A 6,000-nucleotide genomic window follows, 5' to 3' on the forward strand; every position below is an offset into this window, starting at 1 on the left:
ATATATATATATATTGTAATAAATGAAGGTTTTCTTGTCATATGTCACATTCTCATTCAATTTACCAAATGTCATTTTGTGGTTATTTAGAATTTATTTCTTTTCCAAATATCATTTTATGGGTTTTTCTATTTTAATAGTTTCCACATGATATTTTAATGTAATAATTATAATAAATATAGTAATAAATGAATATAAATTTCATTAATGGACTTACCTTTTTATTTTAAAATTCTTAAATTAAAGTTTATTAGTTTATTTTGTTTATTTATTGAAATTTAAAAGAAAAATCAATTTTAATAATTTATTATTTTTATTATTTTCTTATAAGTTCAAAGTTTTTAAATATTTAGACTTTTATATTTAATTTTTTTAATTAACTCATGTAATACATAGGTCTTACACATAGTACTCTGATAAATAAATATCTATTTGTCACATATCAATCTTTCATAAGTTTTAACACTTGTCATTTTGTGATATTTTTGAAATAAATAATATCTACATGTCAATTTGTAGGTTTTTTTTTTAATTTTTAAAATTAAAAAACGACATAATACATATAGTTATATAAGTAAAGTATCAAATGTAATAAATATTATCATAAAATGCAATAAATATGTTTTTCCTTCCTTATTTTAAAATTTAATTTTAAAAAATACTTAATGTTTAAATTTTGATATTTAATTTTTTACTTAACCCATTTAATACATGGGTCTCACACCTAATATATATATATATATATATATATATATATATATATATATATATATATATATATATATATATATATATATATATATATATATATATATATATTCAGATTCATTTGATACCATTCTAATTTTGTGAGACCGTAAGAACAAATCTAAAAATAATTTTAAAATGCAAAATAAATGGAAAAATCCAAAATTTTGTTTTTTAAATATTATTTTTGGAACTTGAATTAACTAAAAAATAAAAAAAAAACAATAAAAAAATTAAAAAAATTAAAAAAAAATCCCGTTTTTTTTTTTAAATACGTGAAATATTCTAAATAGAATATTACACTGACATATTCTAAAAAATAATTTTAAAATCCAAAATAAATGGGAAAATCTAAAAATTCTTTTTTTAAATATTATTTTCGGAACTTGAATTAACTAAAAAAAATATAAAAAATATAAAAAAATCTTTTTTTTTTTGAAAAATACATGAAATATTCTAAATAGAATATTACACTGTACATATTCTAAAAATAATTTTAAAATGCAAAATAAATGGAAAAATCAAAAAAATCTTTTTTTAAATATTATTTTCGGAACTTGAAATAACTAAAAAAAATAAAAAAAAATGCGTCTCACGGTCTCACAAAATTAGGCCGTCTCACATGAACTTAACCCTATATATATATATATATATATATATATATATATATATGTGTGTGTGTGTGTGTATATATATATATATGTGTATATATATATATATATATAGAGAGAGAGAGAGAGAAAGAGAGAGAGAGAGAAAATCAAATAAGAACCCAAAAAAATTAAAAACCCAAAAAACCATTATTTTTAGTAGTAACTCCTAGTGTAGACTCATAAAGATCTAATATGAGATCTACGACATATTCTCACTCAACAACTAGAAACCCTAACCATTTTCTCTCTCTATCAAAAATACGACAACCGTTTTTCCGGCCAACATTATCCCGTCGTGCACTGCCGCCTTACACTACATCTACATATATTTTCTCTAATTTCCGTTAAAAAACCACCAAATCTACCACCTTCTTTGATTTCTCCCCCATTTATCTCTTCATCTCCACAAAACTCTACCAAATCATATGCAAATATGATGTGTAATAGTTAGATCTACGTCGTCCTACTCCATATTCACTCGTAACCATTGTTTTCGTCCACCGCAAAAGACCTAACCACTGTTGATCTGAAAAATATAGTAGATCGAAAACACTTTGGCGAGATTGACAAACTTCAGACAGAATTTGACAAAGTTGCGACGAACATCCACCTAAAGCGTCGTTCGATCCACATCATATCTGTTATTGCTGTAATTTTTGTTGCCATTGGAGCATCACAAAGCTTAAATCTCAGATTTCATCATCGTAACATACAGGTGTTGATCTTACTTACTTTTACGCAAAAACTCGTTTTTTTTTATTTCTCGGATTTGTTTCAAACTTGTTATTTTGTTCATTAGATATGCTCTCGTCATCCCTTGATATATTTCTCCCAGATTTGTTCTCTGGTGGTATAGATTAAAAGGTGAAGTTATGGAATAAAAAAGATACATATAAGGTGTTTGATGAAATGTTACAATGAAGTTTTCTTTTAGAGTCTAAATAGTGAATATTGTAAATTAAGCTATGAATAAAATGTGCATGAAACTATGAATATAATCTAAATTAAACTGTGAATGAATGGATTAAATTGTGAAACGTGTAAACTAAATTGTGTTTTTTTTATAGTTTTTACTTTCTGTACTTTTATGTGCATTTTAAAAAACATGTAAATACTTTTTAATTTTCTGAATGTTTTGTCTGAAATTGTGAAAGGTGTATGATTGGATGAATTAAACTATAAATGACTCTACTATGTTGTGAATTTACTCTGAACGAGTTGTGATTATACTGTATTAAGTTGTGAATTTTATATGGATTTTATTTAAATTGTGAACGTGTAAATTAGTATGTTTATTGACTTTTGAATATAGTATTTATGTTTTGAATATGTCTTGGTGAAACATAAAAATTTTGTTTTTGTTGTTTATTAAAAAAAACTGTTACATCCTGTTTCAGATCGTTCGTGATTAGTGGGCTGCAACCCGGGCATGAGGAAGTCTCGGGGTTGCGACGAGTTGCTAGAAGCGTAGGGCATCTCGTCACCTTTTCATGGATATAAGGTTCATTGGAAACAGAGTTTTATCGAGGAAGTAATGGAAGTTTGATGTTTTGGCAGGATAAGTCCCTTATTTGAGAAAGGTGGCAGCCGAGTACGCTGGGCGTACGTGTGTGTACGCTTAGCGTACTGATGTGCATGATTTTTAAGCGGGGCCACCTAGTACGTTGGGCGTACTAGGCACTGAATGACAAACCCTAGTTAAGGGGTGTCCCTATATAAAGAATGAGATGGCCTCATTCCTAGCCACCATCCATAGATTGCAAACCCTCTTAAACCCTAAACCTTCGTTCATAGAGCTTGTGAGTGCATTTGAGAGCCTTTGGGTGATTTTGTGTGTTCTTGGAGTGAAGAAGAAGCTTTGGAGAAGGAGTGAGAGTCCAGACCCTTGGACCTGAGCGTATTTGAGTTGGGAGCTTCATATAGAGGTATAAAGCTTCAAGCTTTCTCACTCTTTTGAATTGTGCATCTTAGTAGAGTATTGTAGGGTTTTATCCCAAAATTTGGAGACTTTATGATATATTGAGCTCCAAAGACTTTGATCAGCCCCTTTGAGTGTATTTAGTGGTGCAATGTCATAAAAATCAAGACTTGGACGTTGGAATCAAGCCATGCATGAGATATGAGCATTTTGTGATAGAAAAAGTGAGAGTTTTGTGTGTTTGTGACCTTTTCAGCCATGCCAAGGCTTAAAGTCACTGGCTTTATGGAGTAAGAGCTATTAGGGAGTCCATATCTGTGATATGAGCCAAGGTCTTAATTGATTAAGACCAAATGAGTAGAAAGAGTGAATCTGGGAAGTATGTTGAACGTAATTCTAGTACGCCCCGCGTACTGACCCAGTGTCCCCGATGTCTAATCTTGATTCGTGAGTACGCTGAGTGTACCAAGGGAGGTACGCCCCGCGTAACCTCACTGTGGACTTTTGGGCTAAGTCTCATATTTGGGCCTTGAGTGTTGGCCCTGGAGTTTGGGCTTGTTGCAACAGAGTTTTGGACCAGAGGATTATATATGTGCTTTGGCCCTTGAGTTGGGCTTGCCATTTAGATTTGAGAGTTGGGCCTCGGGAGAGCCCATTTATTATTGGGCCTTAGTGAGCCCAATGAGTTTTAGGTTATTAATGAACTGGTTAGTGGACTACCTTTAGACCTAAGGAGTGAGTGTTTGGACTTAGTTCCTAATTGGGTTAATTGTGGGTTTGGCTCAGAGTTAGAGGTCGATGCGTAGCAGCAACGTTTATGGGGGATGTTCAGCATTCGAGGTAAGTCTTCTCACTATAATTACCATGAGTGGTATCTTTGTGTGACTGAGATGTCTTATGTGCTTATCTGTGTATTGTGATATTTTGCATTATGTCTTTGTGATTTATGTTGAGTATTATTATTATGAGCTTATTGAGTGAGGACTAGAGGGTCCACCCGAGTTTTGGGACCGGAGGGCCCCACTGAGACACATTGACCGCAACGTCTTATCGGAGTATAGCCATAAGAGGCTATTGGGATATGTGTGGTATTTTGGGGAACTCACTAAACTCCGTGCTTACCGTGCTATGTGATATGTGTTTCAAGTTTTTCTCAGTATCGCAGGAAGGCACCGGCTCGATTGTACACACCAGAGAAAGAGTTATGTTTTGAGGATCTTGGATTATTAATCAAACAATTATGGAGATGCGTTTTGTAAATTAAATAAATAAGATTTTTGTGAAATGTGTTATGAGAATTATGTGATTTAAAAATGAAAATTTTGTTTAAAAATTTACGGTGTTACAAAAACAAAAAGAAAAAAAGTAAGATTTTTATAATTGAATCGGATCATCATATTATTTGTAACATCCCAAAATTACAGGCCAAAAATTCCGTTTTAATTAAGTTATTACATAAAACCATCAGTATAAAAAAAATCATAATAATATCTCATGTCAAGACCCAAAGTGTCAATAACCAAAACATAGTATCGTAAAACCATATCAGAGTGAAATCCCAAAGACCCCGTGTGCGGAAAACATGGTGTTATGCGCTGCGATCAAGCCGACTCCTTTCCTTTAAAAACGAGTACCTGAAATCAAAACTGTAAACCATAAGCATCAAGCTTAGTGAGTTGCCCCATCATACCACATACCATATAATCACATAGCATACATACTGTCGGGCAATTCTGGGGAGCCCGTCCTACCCATGCCAAGCCATTTTGGGGTGCAGACCTACCCATGTCAAGCCATTATGGGGTACTGACCTACCCATGTCAAGTTGTTCTGGGGTGCTGACCTACCCATGTCAAGCTATTATGGGGTGCCGATCTACCCATGTCAAGCCATTCTGGGGTGCCAACCTACCCTCCGGTCTATCTCAACAGAACACAGGGACTATTTCACCCCTACTACTAACACATAATATCATATCATAATCATGTTGTCAGACATATCTGGGGTGTCCGACCTACCCATTGGTCCTAGCGACTGAATCGGGGACTAGTCCCCTTCTACTGATACTATCTCACATAACATAGCAACTAGCAAACTAGCATATCCACATATCTAGCAATCTAGCATACTCACATATCCAATAATAACAGACTAGACAATTATCAAAAAGATAATCATCCTAACTAACAATTACTAGTGGGCCAACCTTAGTGTCTTAGACCCACTTCTACTGGAAGGTAACTCACCTCTCACTACTGAAGTCCCGTAGACTCAACCCCACACTGCTGAAGTCCCGCAGACCCAACCTCAACTGCTGGATGACAGATTCCCAAACTGTCAATATCAAAACATCACCCAATTAATAATTGGGTTCCAACACATAACCATAAATACATACTTGGGTAAATACTACTTTACCCCTAACTCAGCTTTATTCAAGCCCGAGGCCCAATCCAAAGGCCTAAAAGTCAACTATGAGTCAAAGCCCAACATATGGCCCAATTTTCCAAATTAGGCCCAAACCTTTACAAGTTCTTACCATAAGGCCCAACCATTTATTCCAGTCCAACCTTTGACAGGCAAATGGACCAATATTATATAATCATTAAGGCCCGACTATGATCCATCTATGGCCTAATTTTCCAAATTGGGCCCAACTCCTCATATGGGCCTTACCTCAAA

This window comes from Lactuca saligna, chromosome 3 (genome assembly GCF_052625555.1).
Source record: "Lactuca saligna cultivar CGN05327 chromosome 3, ASM5262555v1, whole genome shotgun sequence".
NCBI lineage: Eukaryota > Viridiplantae > Streptophyta > Magnoliopsida > Asterales > Asteraceae > Lactuca > Lactuca saligna.